This window comes from Melitaea cinxia, chromosome 3, assembly GCF_905220565.1.
Source record: "Melitaea cinxia chromosome 3, ilMelCinx1.1, whole genome shotgun sequence".
In the NCBI taxonomy this organism is placed as follows: Eukaryota; Metazoa; Arthropoda; class Insecta; order Lepidoptera; family Nymphalidae; genus Melitaea; species Melitaea cinxia.
The window spans coordinates 15,239,688-15,258,419 of NC_059396.1; the positions used below are offsets into that span (position 1 = coordinate 15,239,688).

General features: G+C 32.2%; 1 protein-coding gene and 2 long non-coding RNA genes across 3 annotated transcripts in view; 1 reads left to right on the forward strand and 2 right to left on the reverse strand.

Annotated features, from left to right (window-relative positions):
- LOC123669584 (whirlin) overlaps window positions 1-18,732 on the reverse strand; it is a 99,373-nt gene that overhangs the window by 17,994 nt on the left and 62,647 nt on the right. The window lies entirely within an intron of this gene.
- The window catches only part of LOC123669586, a 68,573-nt gene continuing 54,573 nt past the window's right edge, over window positions 4,733-18,732 (forward strand). The window contains exon 1 of the long non-coding RNA XR_006745774.1: window positions 4,733-4,912. This is a non-coding gene — a long non-coding RNA (uncharacterized LOC123669586). The remainder of the gene's footprint in view (window positions 4,913-18,732) is intronic.
- Window positions 13,463-16,979, reverse strand: LOC123669587. The gene is made up of 2 exons (XR_006745775.1): window positions 16,847-16,979; window positions 13,463-13,837 (listed from the first exon to the last, which is right to left on the reverse strand). It is a non-coding gene; the product is annotated as an uncharacterized LOC123669587 (long non-coding RNA).

The following is an 18,732-nucleotide window of genomic DNA, read 5'->3' on the forward strand; positions in this document are numbered from 1 at the left end:
TTGCACGCTGGATGATACGCAGTCGTGCACTTATGCTTATGCTATTGACGCCGCGTTGGCGCAACGGTCACAGCCATGGATTGTGCCTGTTGCGCTGGCGGTTGCGGGTTTGATCCCCGCACATGACAAACATTTGTATTGGCCATACAGGTGTTTGCCGTGGTTTGGGTGTTTGTGCAGTCCTTGTGGGTCTCCCCACCGTGCCTCGAAGAGCACGTTAAGCCGTCGGCGTCGGTTCCGGTTGTTATCATCTACGCCTGATAGCGATCGTTACTCATAGTAGGGAATATATCCGCAAACCCGCATTGGAGCACCGTGGTGGATTAAGCTCTGATCCTTCCCCAACATGAGGAAAGAGGCCTATGCCCAGTAGTGGGATATTACAGGCTGAAGCGCACTTATGCTTGCAACCTCTGTCTTTGAGAGGCGCCACACACACGTTATTTCTAAAAGAATTATATAAATTTATAAATACGAGCAGTAAATAGACGAGATATTGTGCGATGATGGCTATTAATTAATTTTTGCTTTGATGCAGTTATTAAAGATTTGTCATTGAGTTATGTTTTATAATCATATCTTCTGTATCATTTACTACCTCTTACAAGTGGTTCGGAGTAGTTTATAGAATAGTTACTACTATATGAATGGCCCATATTTTTGTTTGAATGGTGACTTTATCAAAAATATTTTTGGCTACGTTCCATGTAGGTGTATAGTTATTATAGTTACTCCGCAGTTTGAAGAAGTTTTTTTTCTAGGTGATTGAGACATGTCGGAAACTTCCACACTTTTGTTCAATATGAAGTTAAATGTTTTATCACATTAATACCATTGTAATAACCAATTATTATTATATATTTAATCTGATTTTGCAGCGTCATTCCGAATAAAACACTAAGGGTACTAAGCAGTACAAACCTCGTAAGGGTCGTTGAGTGTGACGCTTTTATTTATTTATTAACTTTGCTACATTGACAATCATATACACACGGTTATGGGTTAACTTTTAGACCGGTTTTATTGATAAAAATATTTATATCAAGTCTAGGCGTTTGTTAATGTTTGTTTTCCTGGTATGTTCCAGAGAGAAATAATGTATTAATTTAATTATGCTCGAATTCTTTCTCAAAGGAGTCATTGTCCAAGAGTGGGACATTTAGGCTGTTTCAGTTTATTAGGAAAGTTCACATGATTTACATGTACCTATACCTAAATAAACCCTGTACCTAATGTAAAATTTAAAATAAATTATGTGAAGTCATGGGACACCAGGTAGGAACGAAGTTCCTTCGGATAGTATAGAAGCAATACAATTTGAAGAAAAAAAAGTTGAATTTTATATACATTTTCTAGTTCTTGATTTTTATTTTATTTTGTTGATTGGTTTTTAATTAAGTACATAAAAGTATTTAGGAAATAAAATAAATCAAACAAAATAATGATAATAATAATAATAATTCAAACTATTAAGTGAAATAAAAAAACATATGGCTTTATTTATTTATGTCGACAGTATAAAATTACATAAATAATTAAAAAAAAAAGTTTGCTAGTAATATTTGTTTACAAAGTTTTACAAACGTCATATTATACAGTCGTGTGACTGATATTACGTCACTTCCGTTATATATTTTTCTTACGGTTTTAGTATCACATTTTTTTCAGTTTGGTCGCCCAGCCCAATGTCAAGCCTGCTGTAAGGAACTTCGTTCCAAAAAGAATAGGTATAAAAAATAAAATAAAAAGTATTACGATCATAGCGTATTTATTTCGTAGAACGATCAGGCGTTAATAGATCTGACTTGAATTACTTATAATGAAAAGACAGCTGCTGCTGTTGACTTCCTTTTTTAATTTTATACACCTACTGCTCAATTGTTTGTGATTAATCTGACAATAGAGCATTTGTCTTTTTGTATGTGGGAGAGGCAAAGCCATTCCCTTATCATTAGTTCCGCACAATGTTCTTAATTCCCTTAGATTTGTATTTTGTACTTACTATATGTATTTGTGAATGAGCTGCTTGCTTACTGGCTATGGGGCTGGCTATATCTCTGTTCCTTCTATAAATTTATGAGAAATTATCTAAGTTGCCCAGCTCTTTTGGAAAGATTTATGCTTAGAATCCCTCTTCGGATGCCTCGCAAGCCGGTTGAGCCACTTTTTCGTCCACTTCGTAGAAAAGTTTTGGGTGCAAACTCGCCAATCTCACGAATTTGTATGCTCTATAATAGATGTGGGAGATCGATTGACGTACACTGCATGTCTCTAACTAGATTTAAAACAGTAATTGCCAAAAGGCTGACTTAGTGGTTATTGTTATTTGACCCGGAGGCTTTATCCGGGCCTATCGCCGGGGCGAGGTGGCGAATGCTAACGCGACCCCATCTCGCCCCACCCAGGCGGACGATTGCTCACACGTGGTGGTTTTTAGTCAGTAGGAGTCTGACATAACCCTCTGGCGCCCCCGCGCTGGAGGGTATCCATGATGGATTTTCCCCACGTAAAAAAAAAGTGGTTATTGTTATAATTATTATTTAATGTTTACGCGAATTTAATTCATTGTAGTGGGACTGCCTTTTCGGATTTTATCGCGGTCTGTGTGGTTTTTTGGATGCCCAACGTTATCGTGGTTGCTGTAAAGTATCCGGAGCGTCAGGCGTCTGAGAGGCCTGGTGGGTCGCGGTGGTGTCTGGAGAGGTTGTTTCATAGTTTCATGGTAATTAATCTTTTTTATTATTATTATTAATCTTGGTGTTTAACACATAATTTAGTTTGTAAGCAATTTTCTTATGTATAATAATAAAAAAGCTTGTGGAGTATACCTGTAACTGATTGTGCAATTAGCGCAAATAAATTAAATATTATACTGTAGATGTAAGTAACATTGTAACAATCGTTGGTGCACCGAATAAACCAATAAATAAATAAATGGGGCAAAAAAGGTTGCATAGAATAAGTTGAATGATGAAAATATTATAGAAGTTGACTTTTATTATATTTTCATCAAATACTGAACAGGACTTCGGATATGTTATGAATCAGTCAGCTTTGCGAAATACCTAACGATAAAAATAGGCTGTACTATAGACCATCATAATAATCTTATAAAGTGACATGTAATATTCAGTAATGGAGATCGCTGTTTTCATAAACACTTTCACGCTTTAAAGGGTGCACAACGTTAAGAACCACTTTGATAGCTTACTCAGTCATGATCACTTGACACACGCTAACGAAACTGTATCGAAAGCGATGTTTATTTTCTTCCTCTTCATCAGATTTTTCGCTAACAAATAACACATACTGCGTAAAACATACATTTAAATTTTATCTGCTGTTTACAATAACTATGTGAAGTTACTGTTTTAGGTACTAGCAAAGTAACAACTGATTCAGCCTGTAACATTCCATTGCTACGCATAAGCCTTCTTTCATATGATATTGATTTCATCAGACATTTCTTCTATATGATAGTCTTTCTCGTACTTGCAATTACACTAAATTTAAAAAATCCAGTCTAAAAGCACGATGATATGATACACAACTTGTTCCTTTTTTAAATCAAATTTTTATGTTTTACACATTCAAGTTTTATGTATATTTGTTGCATGTCGTTAAGGCAGCCATAGTAATACAAAATCTGTTCCAAGTTTTTACTTTTTATATTTATAAATTTACAGCCATGTGCCAGACGGACAAACAGATGGGCAGCGAAGACTTTGTAATTGACTTTCACTGATACACTTTTGAGTACTTATCGTACCGTAAATTAGTTACATTAGAAGTAATTGTTACGAATATATACAGGAACTAATGAAAATTGTACTAGTCTACGTACTTGTTAGTAGTTCCTAAAAAAAACAGGAAGGTACATTATGTATAGTACACTGTTTGAGGCGGTCTAATATCATATTTTGGACATTAAGTGATTGCGAAACATGGTTTAGTGTGTAAGTGTGTGGTAACCATCTACAACAATGAATACGACCAGCTTACATCAAGATATGAGCAACCTGATGCGACTAGGGTTGTCAGAAGTCTGGATAAAGCCGGACATAGTCAGTTCTTTAGACTGGTAAAGAAAGACAATGTCTATGAAAGCCTGTCCAGCTTTTGTCAGGTTTTTGAAGTAAAACTTTTTTATGTACTCTTGACTTAGGGAGTAAGCTGGTGAATGCGTGAATAGAACGTTGCGAAAAGTGTGATCGGGCGAGGCGAACGGAAGTTGAGAGGGAGATATGTCGTGTGGTCTAAAGCACACTCATTTTTTTTTAAATCATCCCAGTTAGGTGATCTTTCCTGTTTCGCCTTTTTTAAATCACCCCCAAGACAATCAAAGAGTACTGACAATTTTCCGTGATTTGCAATTCGATTATACTGCAAATCACGTAAAATTGTCGGTTGTCAGATTAACTCATTAATTTATTTAATACAGTGATTTGAGTAATTTAGTTAAATATATAATGATTAGTATTAAAAGATAATATCATTCAATTTCGTTTCATTATATTTACCAATTTCCTGTCATATCATTAAAAAAAAACTTGATATTACATAATTTTTTTGGTGTGATTACGATGACAAAAAATTATAACTAAGAATGTCCGGTTTACTTACCAAAATGTACTAGGCGGAGTAAGGAGGTCGGACGGATATCTTTTATTGATATCTGTCTGGGTATCAATACTTTGAAACCTGGCAACCCTAGCCGCGACTGAGAGACTGTCGTACAAACTCGATTTGCACAGCTAGCCCTAGCTTTGTTCCGTTGTCGTATGCTACCAGCCGGGCAGTCGCACACCGTTTGCCAGACGATCCACACGTTGATATATCGATAAGAATACTTCTACAAATTTTGTTTACAAATAAAAGCCAGTGTGAACATTAAGGAGGATAGTCGTGACAGGTGAGTTAATCTTACATTGAGGTTAAGGTTTTGATTTTCTACTTGGTCTATAGCGCTTTTGTGGTAGGATGTAAACAATGCCATTGCGTTCGACTTTTGTTTTGATGCTTGTTACCAGGAACCACGCTAAATTAAACTTGTATTTGGAAATTTTCAATGGTTAACATGTAACTTTTATTCACTTTTAATAGTTATATTTGAGTTATTTTAGTTTAGTTGTTAAATTCTTCTTTCGTTTAAAGTAACACACTATATAACCCATATTCGTTTCACATTGTGTAACTCCACTTTTTGCAGGTATGTAGTACTATACTTTTTTTATTGGTGTATGACGAGATGTATGCGTTCCAATAAAGACCAGTGACGAAAACGAGCTTAGCTCGTTGTCATGTATGTTGGCCGGTTCTTTTTGGGCCATGGACAAAAAACTATCTTAGTTACCGCTAGAGTTTTAATTAAAACTGTTTTTATTTGTATTTTTATACATTTTAATGAACACATCTACTGATTATAAATTATCCTTAATCAGACAATTGCCGGATTTAGATTAGATTAAGATGTCTACGATTTTCAAAATATAAAAATGCTATCTAATAGCTGGAATTAGCATTGTTCTAAATTAGTTTTTGTTTTTTCTATTCAATATGGATAGAATTAAAATGATTGATATTTTAGCAAAACACGATATTTGTAATGTAACATACATTAAATATAAATTATTTGACAATTAGTTATTCATTATTTTCTTTTGCAAGCTTTATATAAATTCTTACTAGAAATTCAAGACTACATTCATTTTTAAAGTCTGATATACTTAATATATGTCCATTTATTCTTAAAAGTAGATTTCTACAATGATATAGGGTATATAGGTATATATTTTTAGTGTTTTATTTTTATTTTAGTCATTTTATCCATCGTCATTCATATACAATAAGTACATACCGTACATAGTGGTATCATTATCGTTACTCAGACACTTGTTATCAATACAAGTACTTACAATTAATCGATAATACCTGTAGTGCTGCTCCGCACTGCATTATTGTTAACGACAAGACCATGATCCGGTACAATGGTGGTCCCACGGTTATCGAGGCTAATGTTACATGTTAAATTATTCCTTAAGTAGGTGTGCTTATAAACGACTGCCAGCTTTCTGGCCCTTTTGGTAAAGTGCCGTTTCTTGACCATGTTTGTTATTAGTTCTGACTGCTGATATTTTGTATTATCTTCTTAAATATTAAGCTTGTTTTAGTAACCTATAATTATAATGGTCTGGTGACAAACAGGTTTTCCGTTAGTATATTTAATGTTACTCTTTAACTAAAGGGTAGTTAAACAAATTTATTCAATTTTGGAATAAATTTCATGAGTTCGTTTTTTAATTCATAAAAACAATTGAAATCTTATTCTAATTTTTATATATTGTATTGCAATATTAATATACATTTTGGCTATTTAATTGTAATATAATTTATTCTTGCTAACTTTAATCCCATTGTTTCATAATTTTTCGATTACGAATATATGGACACGCGTGTTATACCTATGTAGGTACGTAATTGTGCATTATATTCTTCCTGTAGTATTGCTTTTGCAATTTAGTTATCGATTATATTATAAGTGCTTTTCATTGTTATAACAGACTACTTAAGTTATTTGAACAAATTTGGTCAGCTCCTGCTCAGTTATTGAAATTATTTTACAAGAGGGCATAAGTATTATATATGTTTTATTTATATTTAACTTTAGTTATAAATAAACGAATTTTCTAGCATTATGCAAAGTACCTAATAGCAAATCAGTCTTAAAACTTTTTATATTCCAAACTTTCATCATATCTCTATCACAGTTATAATTACCCGTCGGTAGACATAATTACGAAGCGATGAATCAAAGAGAGATTCCGTGTAGAATCAATTTGTGAACGAGTTTCTTTCGTTCGATCTTTTAATTAGCGTTGTAACATGAAACTCGGGCCGGGTTAAGGCCGTCACACACGGAGGCGAGTTGACCGCGATATATGACACTAGTACACGCGGCCGTGCAGTACCTACTCATTGTAACACGAGATTCGATTCAAGACTTTGTTCGCAGATGGAACATATACGAAAGGTCAGTGAATGTTACGCTTACATTTTAATGTCCTCTTCGTTCGTTCGAAATAAAAAATTAAGGCTACACGCTGACATAGGTCAATGAAGTATACCTACTGTAGCAACGTTCCTAGAACAAACACACACTAGTTAACTATATTTTCTAACAATAGAAAGTTGTTACTCGTAAATAATCGGAATATCCAGCTCAAAACATTTCTCGATTAGTTGATACTAGAGTGTTATTGATGAATAACATCTTGTACGTACGTGTTTCGTATTGTTAAATTATTATTTAATAGGGTTTGAGTTCAAAAAGAAAATATAATTAGATATGTCTCATAGTCATACAAATATATTTTTATTCATTATTAGACACGTATCACGTACAGTCGACGCGTTTCGGTGTAAGATCAGCTTTATATCGCACACGACGTTGGCGTCTGTAATCCCGCTACTCAAACAGTACGTTCACTCAGGCGGTTATATGTATATTTATGCTATTCTATATTCACAATGCGATGATTTCTAAACCAATACAACATACATTACAGGATCTTATATCAGATTTCACGTAAAATATATTAACGTTGAGATTTTATATTACTTTTTCTTAGTAGATATTTTCTATAATGTATTATCATATCAATTTATAATGTCTTCATCCTGTATGATTTAAATTTCTGAAACATTAAAATTATGTTCAAGAGATATTAGAATGTCTTTTCCAATTGTGAATGATATTGAAGTAAGAAATAGTTCGGCTCCAACGATTTTCATAAAATTTAATATATAGGAGGTTTCGGGGGAGATAAATCCATCTAGCTAGGATTCATTTTTAGAAAATGTCGTTTTATCCCTGTATTTAGGGAGTGAAAAAATATCTAGAAAACGAAGGTAAATTTTACATCTACCAATTTAGTTGCAATAGCTCGGTGGGAAATCGGCCGGTTGGGATCAACTGAGAAGATCATGGTTTAAATCCTCATTGTGATGTCCTGTCCTTCATGTTCCTGATCAATTATTTTTTCTTTTCTTTTTTTTTCTTATTGCACTCGTTATTTTTTATTTAAATAGGCAGCTCTTATCTTTTATTATTATGTCGGTAAAATCGAAAAATATTATTCATATTTTATCATTATCATTTAATTATTTTTTATTTTTGATTTTTTATATTTATTTATATTTTTTATTATTGTCGGTAAAAAAATATTATTCATATTTTATAAATATGTAAATCGTATTTAAATATGATTTTCAAAAAAAAAAAACACGATTTCTTGGAGCGCCTATCAGTTTTTGAGAAGCAATTACTCTCAATCTTGTAATTGTGTATTTTGTATCAATTTATCGTTATTTTTTATTTTTATTTTGCGTTAATTCATTATTAATAATTGTGTTTGCAGGCAAACGAAAAAAAATCGACTTCAATTACATCGATAAGTAATACAATGTAGGTACACGAAAAAATAGTGAAGAAATACGCATTATCAAAGATTACTCCAAAAGTTGTAATCAGATCTCGATGAAATATGACCACATGATAAACATCGGCTTTCGATTAAGTTAAAAATCATCAAAATTGGTACACCCAGTAAAAAGTTATGCGGATTTTCGAGAGTTTCCCTCGGTTTCTCTGGGATCTCATCATCAGATCCTAGTTTCCTTATCATGGTACCACACCAGGGATATCTCCTTTCCAACGAAAAAAGGATTATCAAAATCTTTTCATAAACGACGAAGTTATCCCCGAACATACAATAAAAATATATATATATATATATATATATATATATATATTGAATTACCTCCGGCCGAATTGAGTAACCACCTCCTTTTTTTGAAGTCGGTTAAAAAAGACTTCATCTAAACCGGCAGCGAATCATTTTAACTCTCACAATCCTTCACGATTTACTAAAAATACCGAGCTGAGCTCGGTCACCCAGGTACTTATTGATTAAAAAAGAAGTAAATAAATTGCATTAATTCATTTCTGCGGCTGCATGAGATTTGTCTAGCTACTTATTATCTGTTCAAGTAGAAAACGTTGAAAAAATGAAAGTGGAACAACTGAGGCGGTAAAATTATGAAATCAGGAAATATCAAGTTAAGTTAGAGGCATATCACGTGGTATGGTCAGGTCGCCTTCCTTATATTATTATTTGAAATAAGGGTAGCGGTAACAAGAGTACAAAAATATTACATTATTTTAGAAGTAAATAATGCCTATTTTGTTGAATTAATCTTTTGTTTCGTTTAAATAACAGTATTGTTTGTTAGATTCTAAGATAAGTAATACGAACAAAACAAAATCGATTGGCTTATGGCAGAATAATAGAAATATAAAAGAAAATATTTTCAAATGAAACAAAAACACATTTAAAGCCAGGAACATGGAAAATGGTCGAGGTGGTAACAGAAGGCTGTAGTGTGCTGAAGGCTGCGTGGCCCGCGGGTAAAGTGGGGCGTTCATTATCACCGCCAGCGCAATTATCGCGACAAGTGCCCGCTTGCAGTTATTTTGCTCAAGCACCACCGCTTGCATTACTAAGTGCATCTATATAAATTGCACCACATTATCATTCGGTTACCGTGCATTTACCATGTAACCGACGTTTCTTAACGTTCATTTAGCTTACGCGTTTATCGCGTATATATATATCACTGTCGAAGTGAAAGTGAACTGTATCGTAACACGTGTTATGATTAAATAAGTAAACATATCTTTCGTGTATTTAAAATAATATTTTTATCAGGTTTTGTTACGAGTGTCTGTGTGTAATTGTTTTCGTCATGCTCCAATAGCACACTACTTTCTCAGCAAAAGATGAAAGTTACTTGAAGATTTATTTGATCAAAGATTTGTAAAGATCGATATATTGATATTGATGGTGTATTTATACCCTATATTGAGAGTACATTTATACCCTATAAACATATTGTTTATATTAATCATGTAAAAGCGTGCAAACACCAGGCTTTGTATGTGGCCCATCTTCGCTTATGAAGTCATATTTTATATTAACAATAAAATAAATTATCAGCAAATATGGAATATGCTGTAATAACTATTAATATGTACATATGAAAAGTATTTTAAAATTGCTGAGCTTCAACTCTTACCTTTATTGTTAAGGAGGCTATGTCACTAAAAAACGCAAATATTTTTTACATGTGAACATTGGAGACTAGATGAGAACATTTTATATAACATAGTATAACAATTCACCAACACATATAGTAACCATGAGAACAACCATCAATTTTAAGATAGTCGTATTGTATTTTTTAAATTGTCTGTTAACATGAAATCAATTATTTAAAGGTAATAGTTCTAAACAAAGTTATATTCAGTTATAGCTATGGTGTATGTCTGTTAGCACGGTGACCCCGGAACTGAGAGAGGCCCTGGGAACGTCAATCGGGCTTTTATTAGGTCTGCGCGTGAGTCTGTAAACTATGCCGCTGGTCATCCGACTATTATTCATAGCCCAACGTTAGACAGTAACATTGATGATTTTCTTTTATAGCTTTTTCACTTTGCTATAAATATATATTTTTATGATACAGTAAAAATTTAAATCTTTACAACTAAGACAACTCTTTAATATTCTCATTTCATATTTCCTATTTTACAATGCAGTTCTGTAGTCTTAAAACAAGTCATAACTAAAATAGACGTTTGAAATATTGCTTTGCGTCACTGCTATGATATATTGTGTGAAACGCTATATTTAACGATCGCTAATTATTCTCAGTTTTCTAACTGGACACCTCAACGCTGTCTTTGCATCATAAATACCTATTACGAAGCGACACAACTTTAAAGGATGTTAACACTCTTTAATTGATTTGTCAATATGTATAATGTTCTTTCTAAGAAACTTATTAATAATATTTACGCTTTTCATTTTTATCTAATATAAATTATAAGGAATTGTGTGTAGAAAATAATAATAGCCTTCAAAAATGACAGAAAATATTTTTTTTCCTTTGAAAGGGGACTCATACAAACGAATTATGATCACCAGTTAGCCTCACTCGTGGACATTTTAATAATCTAAGGGGATGAATTTTAATACACAATGACGCTATTTTCTTATTTTTATGTTAAAGTTAACGGGCTGAAATTGGAAGTAATAAATAAAACATTTTTGTTTTTCATATTATATTATATATAAAACATTTTTTACACACCTCTATCGCACCAAAAAGCTACCAATATTTTACATTATTTAATCCATTAGGATCCAAAAGAATTTCAAAGTCAACCCAATACTCGTACAATTTATACGTAACACATTCATTCCCTTTTAATTAATTTTATTCAGTTTCATCACTGAGTATTTTGACAAATAGATGTTATGTAAACTTTTTCTTAAGATTTATCAGTTGTGACAGATTTTTGAAATGAAATAAATTAGGTAACAGAAAAATTATACAATCATTTTGTATAACATATTCGTAAAGACTGTTCTATTCTTAAATACAATATCTAAATTACTAAACCACATTTTAAAAATATCGAGTATTTATAATTATAAAATAAAAAATAAAAAATTTAAGCAACTACCCATTCCGTTTGTTCTTAATTCTGTTTAAAATTTATTCTTAAATAAATTCGTATTCTTAAACTTCTTACTCAATGTCATCGTTAAAGTTTTTATTCAACAAGAAAAAGGTCTTTGTATCAATAGAATACACCCATAAAGGCATCTGCTATTAAAGCCATTAGTCTATATAAAATTGTTAAGTGAAAGTTGAAAGGAGATTTAATTGGAAGGAACTTGTACTGTCACGTATCGCGGGCCATTAGAAAGGTCCCGTTTACAATGTCGTAGGACTGTCTTATTGTTATGGACCGAGTATAAGCAGTGGTAGCAACATTTACATAAAAACTAGTAAGATTACTTGTAAGATATGCCTACATTGTACGTGCATTAATATAATCTTTGCTCTGAATGTAATCGTAGATCTAGAGAGTGGAATGAAGCCAATTACACGTCGAGTCAATCAGTGTGAAAGATATTACGAAATTCTAAGAAAAATATGTTTATATTATAAAATTTCAACAATTCTTAAACACGCATAAATCTCCTTTAAAGAACGTATTTATCACAATCAGAGTTAGCAACTTTACATTTGTATTTGAACGTTATTATTAAATTTCAAAGTAAGACGATAATTGCAAATAATTAAACCCGTAATTAGCAATAAGAAAAGGTACTACAGATACTATACTCATTATACACGCAGACCTGTCGGATACGTTTTGAAATATTATTATATCATACTAACTGTACCCGCAACTTCGTCCGCGTGGAATAATGTTATATTTAGTATATGACGATACTTCCATATAACTTTTCATCCCACCTTTTAACCCCTTATATCCCCTTTTCACATTAAAAAGTAGCTTATGTCCTTCCTTAGGCTCTAAGCTAGTATATATGTACCAAATTTCATTTAAATCGGTTCTGTAGTTTTGGCGTGAAAGCACGACAGACAGAGTTACTTTCACTTTTATAATATTAATAAGGATTATTTAATTATAATTTATTTAATATTATTATTAAGTATTAATTAAACGGTGAATGGGTAAAAAATTATTTATTTCTTGCATATTCAAAGCCAAAACACAAGCACTGCATTAAACGTGATTACGCTAAACCAAAGGGTGAATTGTGCAAGTAATGGGTTAAATCTTATAGCAATATGTAATTCGTATTACATGTAGTATATTAGCTTTTACAAGATGATTTAAAATATGTTAAGATTTTTTCCTTGAGTTCTCAACATCTATAAATCACGTAATAATGTAAACTGTTTACCTTATTATTGTAAGAGGAATAAGTATCTAAGATACGATTTTGGTTTACATAAAAAGTACAGTGCGTGAAAAAATTAGCATATTTCGAGTTATTTTTTATAAAATGATATATTTAAAAAAAGGGAAAGATGTCAAAGTCGATATAATGAAGGATTACGACTTCACTTATAAAAAAAAACCAAAAATCGTACGGATATAAGAATTGCTATCATATATTGGGGGTATCGGTAGATTTTTTTATCTATTGGTGTTACCAAATTTGCTAAGCTCTGACAAAAATTGTTTGTGAATCGATATTTACAATATAAAACTCATTGTTCAAAACGCATATATTTTACCTTTTATCTTAGGATTAACGGTCTGATTAAAAACAAGTGAATCTGGCTCGTAGTTGACCGTGTTTATTTCATGATATAAAAATATGATTACGCAAGATTAATTATAATTATCTTATTGTCGATTGTAACAATTGGGAAATTTGATAAAAATTCTCGCATTTTTTTTTCAATTGAAATCAGTTGAAATGATTAAATGTTAATTTTAGCTTATTGTGTTTGAATCTTAAATTATTGAATAATTATTAAATAATCAAGGCGATTTTACACAATGAAACAAAATGAATTTTAATTTTACTGTTATTTAATGTTATTATATAACAAAACGCATTAATTAATAAAAAATATTCTCAACGAAAATAATACCCAGACAATAGGAGAAATGTAAAAAATACTTTCTATTATTAATATTTTCCCATTACTATAATCGGAAGCGCCTGCGCAGCGCACGCGAGGTCTACTTCCGGCACGTCTTGCTCCTCTCATGCGAAGAAATACCAGATTTTGTTATTATAATATCATTAAACAATCCATCCGATTTCATTTGCATCTGTGAACTTTAACTTAACGGGACATAAACATTAACAAAAATCGGACCAGTATATTCCAAATAAAATTTAGTAAGCATCCAAACGAACGCACTGGAACCGTCACTTCTTTCCTGGAAATTTAAATATCATATATGTGGGTATGTTATACTATGCCGAATGAATCATAAATTTATTTATAACAATATTATGTATATTCAACTGAATATTCATTGTTTTGAAAAAAATAGTAATTAATCGTATTGTAAACACGAGCAGGAATAACAAAATTGTAACTCCAAGTTTTCGACTGCGCAAAGTAAACGTCAGTAAAATCCCCCAAATAATTTTGGGATGGTCTCAACATAAATTCAAAGTTTTTATTTAAAAAAAATTAATAGATAAAGCGTATTATTCGGTGCAGGATTACATAGATAATAAAGATGTGTGGACTTAGTGACGCTGTATTTTATGCAATATCTTATTAATTTTGTACTAAAAAATAGTTTATGTATATATATTTTATTTTTTAAAAGAGTAACTGCGGAGTTTTTTGCAGATTCTCGTCTGCAGAATCTACATTCCGAATCAGTGGTGGCTTTACTTTTTACAAATATAATAATTTATTTTTAAAGTTTTAAATTGTAAAATGACGATTCGAAAGTGCTCAGGGGGCTATTTGAATAAAGCTGTTTTTGATTTTGATTTTGTACGGTGAAATATACATTTTAAAATTAAATAATAAAAAACAGGACATTTCCTTTCTTATACATATAGGAATAGTGCCTCAAGTTTGCGCCAAAATGGCGTGAACTCATGTGTGTTGCCCACTGTCACCACGCTGGGCAGGCAGGTTGGTGACCGCAGAGCTGGCTTTATCGCACTGAAGACGCTGCTGCCCGTCTTCGACCTGTGTGTTTCAAAACCAGCAGTTGGATGGTTATCCCGCCATCGGTCGGCTTTTTAAGTTCCAAGGTGGTAGTGGAATATGTGTTATGCCTTAATCGCCTCTTACGACGGTCACAGGAAGAGAGGAGGTGGCGATATTCTTGACTGCCGTAGCCACACAGCTTACCGTAGGCAAGGCGAGGCCCTGTTGAGCATAGGTCTCTTTCTCCATGTAGGAGAAGGATCAGAGCCTACTATGAGTAACGACCTCTAACAGGTGTATATGATAACAACCGGGATCTTTAGCTTAACGTGCTCTCCGAGGCACGGTGGGGAGACCCACAAATAAACCTAAATATAGCTTCCGAGATTCTCGTGACCGTCTGAGTTTAGGCGCCGCCGACACGGCACACGCTCCATTATACCAAAGCGGTCGTTTTTAGTTCAATTACGTTAAACTCATTTTTTGTTTTAATTAAATATTCAAGGACATTATCAACTTTGCATTCCATGTTTTTAACATCTTGGTACATATTATATGATCAAATAGATTTTTAACATTCTGTTTATATTAAATAAATAAATAATAAATAAATAAAGCCTTTATTCACTGACCAACAAGCACTACACAATTTTAGTTTTTTACTATTTTAGTAACCGGTTCTTTTGTCAGGTTGTCCTTCGACATAGGCCTCCCCTAGTTGCTCCCACACTTTTCTTTCACGAGCTAATCTTCTCCATCCTTTTGGTAGATCGTCATCCCACCTTTTTATTGGACGCCCTCTTTGCCTCTTTCCATTTCTAGGGTACCACTCCATAATATTTTTGGTCCATTTTTCCTTATTTGTTCTCATAATATGTCCGATTCAGTTCCATTTCAGTTTTTTAATTGTTTTGCTAATATCACTCACTTTTGTTTATATTAATAAGGTAATAATTACTATATTCTTCAATTATTATAAACAAGTACCAATTAAATATTGTCTTTCAGTTAAATAAAAACTGCATTAATAATTACCATTATGAAGATTAGTAAATCTTCATAATGGTAATTTTAATAATTATTTCAACAATTATCTTAGTCATAATAAAACTTATTTGCATATTAAAATGTCGTGATTGTTCTCACAAAGGTTGTGTCTCCGACCCTGAGTCACGCTTTAACTAAACCAGTACGTACAATGACTACTCACTCGTACTCTCTCACAGATAACCTGCTTTCACGATTACGACATTATCGCCGAATGACAGATTTTTTAGTTCCTTGTCTACTAAGTAGTGAATTTATTCAACATTTTAAGTGCTCTCATAAAGGTGTTGTGATCAGTCTAACTTCAGAATATCATTGGAATCTAAAATCTAGAACAACATATACTCGTAAACAATTTTCGTACACGTACGAAAGTAAAAAGCAAACCCCGAAAACGTGGTTGCTGTAATCGTATAATCAAATTAGCGATTAAAGTAATCATTGGTTTTATATATCGATAATAGTCGTTGTTATCTCTGATCTTATAAAAAGTATCTTTTTCAATACAAAGATAAGTACATGAATATTCATTGAAAAGTAAATGAGTTGATTCATACTTCTGTATTATAATTTGCATAGAATCAATTGTAACAAGCAATGTGATATGTTTTCATAAGGCAAATAAGGTACTAACCGAAAGATCTGCACTGTATACAAGTCCGGAAATAAAACAATGAACCCGGGCCCATTGTAAGACGTATAATAGTATAGTCATTAATTTTAACAGCCCTATAAAAACCAGCAATTTAGTGTGATCGTATTATCTGTAATTGAATTTGTTTGCGAATGCGCCTAAACATATTCGTTTATTTTTATAACAATATAATTAATTTACAAAACGGTTACGAAAAATTATAAGAAGTTATATTTCTACAATTAGCAGTTTCGATTACATGATTTGTGATTTTCGAAAGCGACAAATAAAATAAAGTCGACATATTTAGCAACACTTTCTCTGGAGAAAGTAAATCGTGTATTAAAATTCTTTGTTTTAGCTCGTGATGCCCGAACAGTGATAAATTAGCTAATATTTTACTGATGCAAGATTTAAGTTTTAACGTCTGAATTACCTAATCTGAGTTATATTTCGAAACACCGCAATTATTTACTTGTCGATTTATTTATCGTTAAGCGCTTAGTTAATTACTGTATTTTTCAAAGTCAAATATAAAATTTTCAATCGGTTTGAAGTATTTTAAAGCATTTATTTATTTTGCGAACTTACATTTTAAGTAGGGCGGGCAATATCCCTCGGTTTGAAATTGCGAAAAACAATTCGTTATTGAATTAATTTTGTTTAACCTAAATAAAGCGACATGATCTGTAGAAACAATAGCACTGACAATAGCTGTTGGCAACAAACCATGTTTCATTGTGATAACCAATTGGCTACATTGGCAGTGGCACCCACGCTCGCTGCGCTGGCGCCTGCGTAACGTAACTTATATTTAGCTTTGCAATCGGGTTTCACAATTTTTGCTGACCGCTATCCCATCTTACTCAATACAAGCCTAAAATGAAGCCTTTTGTGAGTCCAAGATACTTAATATACGATAGTTAAGTGACTCTGAATGTTGCGTATAAATCCATTTATAGACATATCCACGATATAAAAAACGATAAAAATGTGACAACACGACAATATAAGAGCATTGCAGTACACGTCATTCGTTTATAATAACGGATAAAGTTTTATTAAAAATTAGTATTGCTATTGTTAAGCTACCTGATGTTTGTTCGAATGTATAACATATTTCTATAATGTAGTTTATAAATGACTAGCCGGCCCGTACACACTTCGTTGGGCGTTAGTTATTTTAGCGATGCAAATATACAGTGAAGTTTTCATCTCGCTCACATTTCTCCGACTTGATTTACATATACTATTATTTTTCAATGATTGTTTTGTTCAATAACAATCAAATATAGCCTATATCACTCCTGAATAGTGTAGCTTTCTGTTAGTGAAAGAATTTTCATGATCGATATAATTTTTATAGTAATCATGATTATTTTTATCTATACAAATAAACAAAATTGAAGTGTCTGTTTGTAATATTAAAATAACCGATTTTTATTAAATGTATATGGATGTATATACAGTACATATACCAAAATAACATTTTTTGCAATTATTGTCTGTCTGTCTGTTTGTTCCGGCTTATCTCTGAAACGGCTGGAGCGATTTTGACGGGACTTCCACAGGCATAGCTGATGTAGTAAAGACTAACTCAGGCTACTTTTATTTTAGAAATTTATTTATTTTATATCTGTGAACTGAACAATTACTTTTTTGTTCAATTCCACTATATATATTTATTTATTTATTTATAACATATATACAACATACAACATATTTCTTTTTTTTTAATACCAATAAATTTTTATTTCCAGGTACAGTTGCTCCTGATTCCCTTAGTGATAATTGTTGGCATAGAATCAAAAAGATGGAGAGCTGGTTGGGCGACGTTAAACGAGTTAGAATACCGCGACCTAAGTTTGAACGAAAGTACCCCGCGGAGCCTCCAAAAGACTATTTAGAAGAATGTGGAGACTTGAGTGGCAAGGGTAGGCGTCACCATGAAAACAAGGACTTAGCGAAGGCCACAGAGGAGTTAAGGAGAACATTGCAAGAAAAACTATGACCGATGAACACGAGTACCTTAATTTAACTTTTGCATACTAATTTATACCACTAGATAAATAAAAATAAGCGCATTACAAAGGGTTATTTTGTTAGGAAAAACATAACAGATGGTGGACTTATATGAAAAACAACTTAAAAATGTTTTTCATGTCAATATTTTCTAAAATTAATAATTATTTGTATCCCTTGGATTATCGTAATCTGTAACAAAATAATTGAAGCATAGGTAACATAACAACATATATTATATAACATGAGGTTCTCCATTCATCTGTATATTGACCATCTGAGTTTTTTTTTTGTTTTTGATAATTAGACTTCCTCTTTAATGAGGAGTAAAAAAAAATTGACGATGTTGTACGCATTTTAAGATTAATTCTTAACGGTTCGTAAAGTTTGTAACGGTCATGTACTTATTGACAACTTAGATTTACCATTAAGTATTGTTAGGATAAGCATGAATC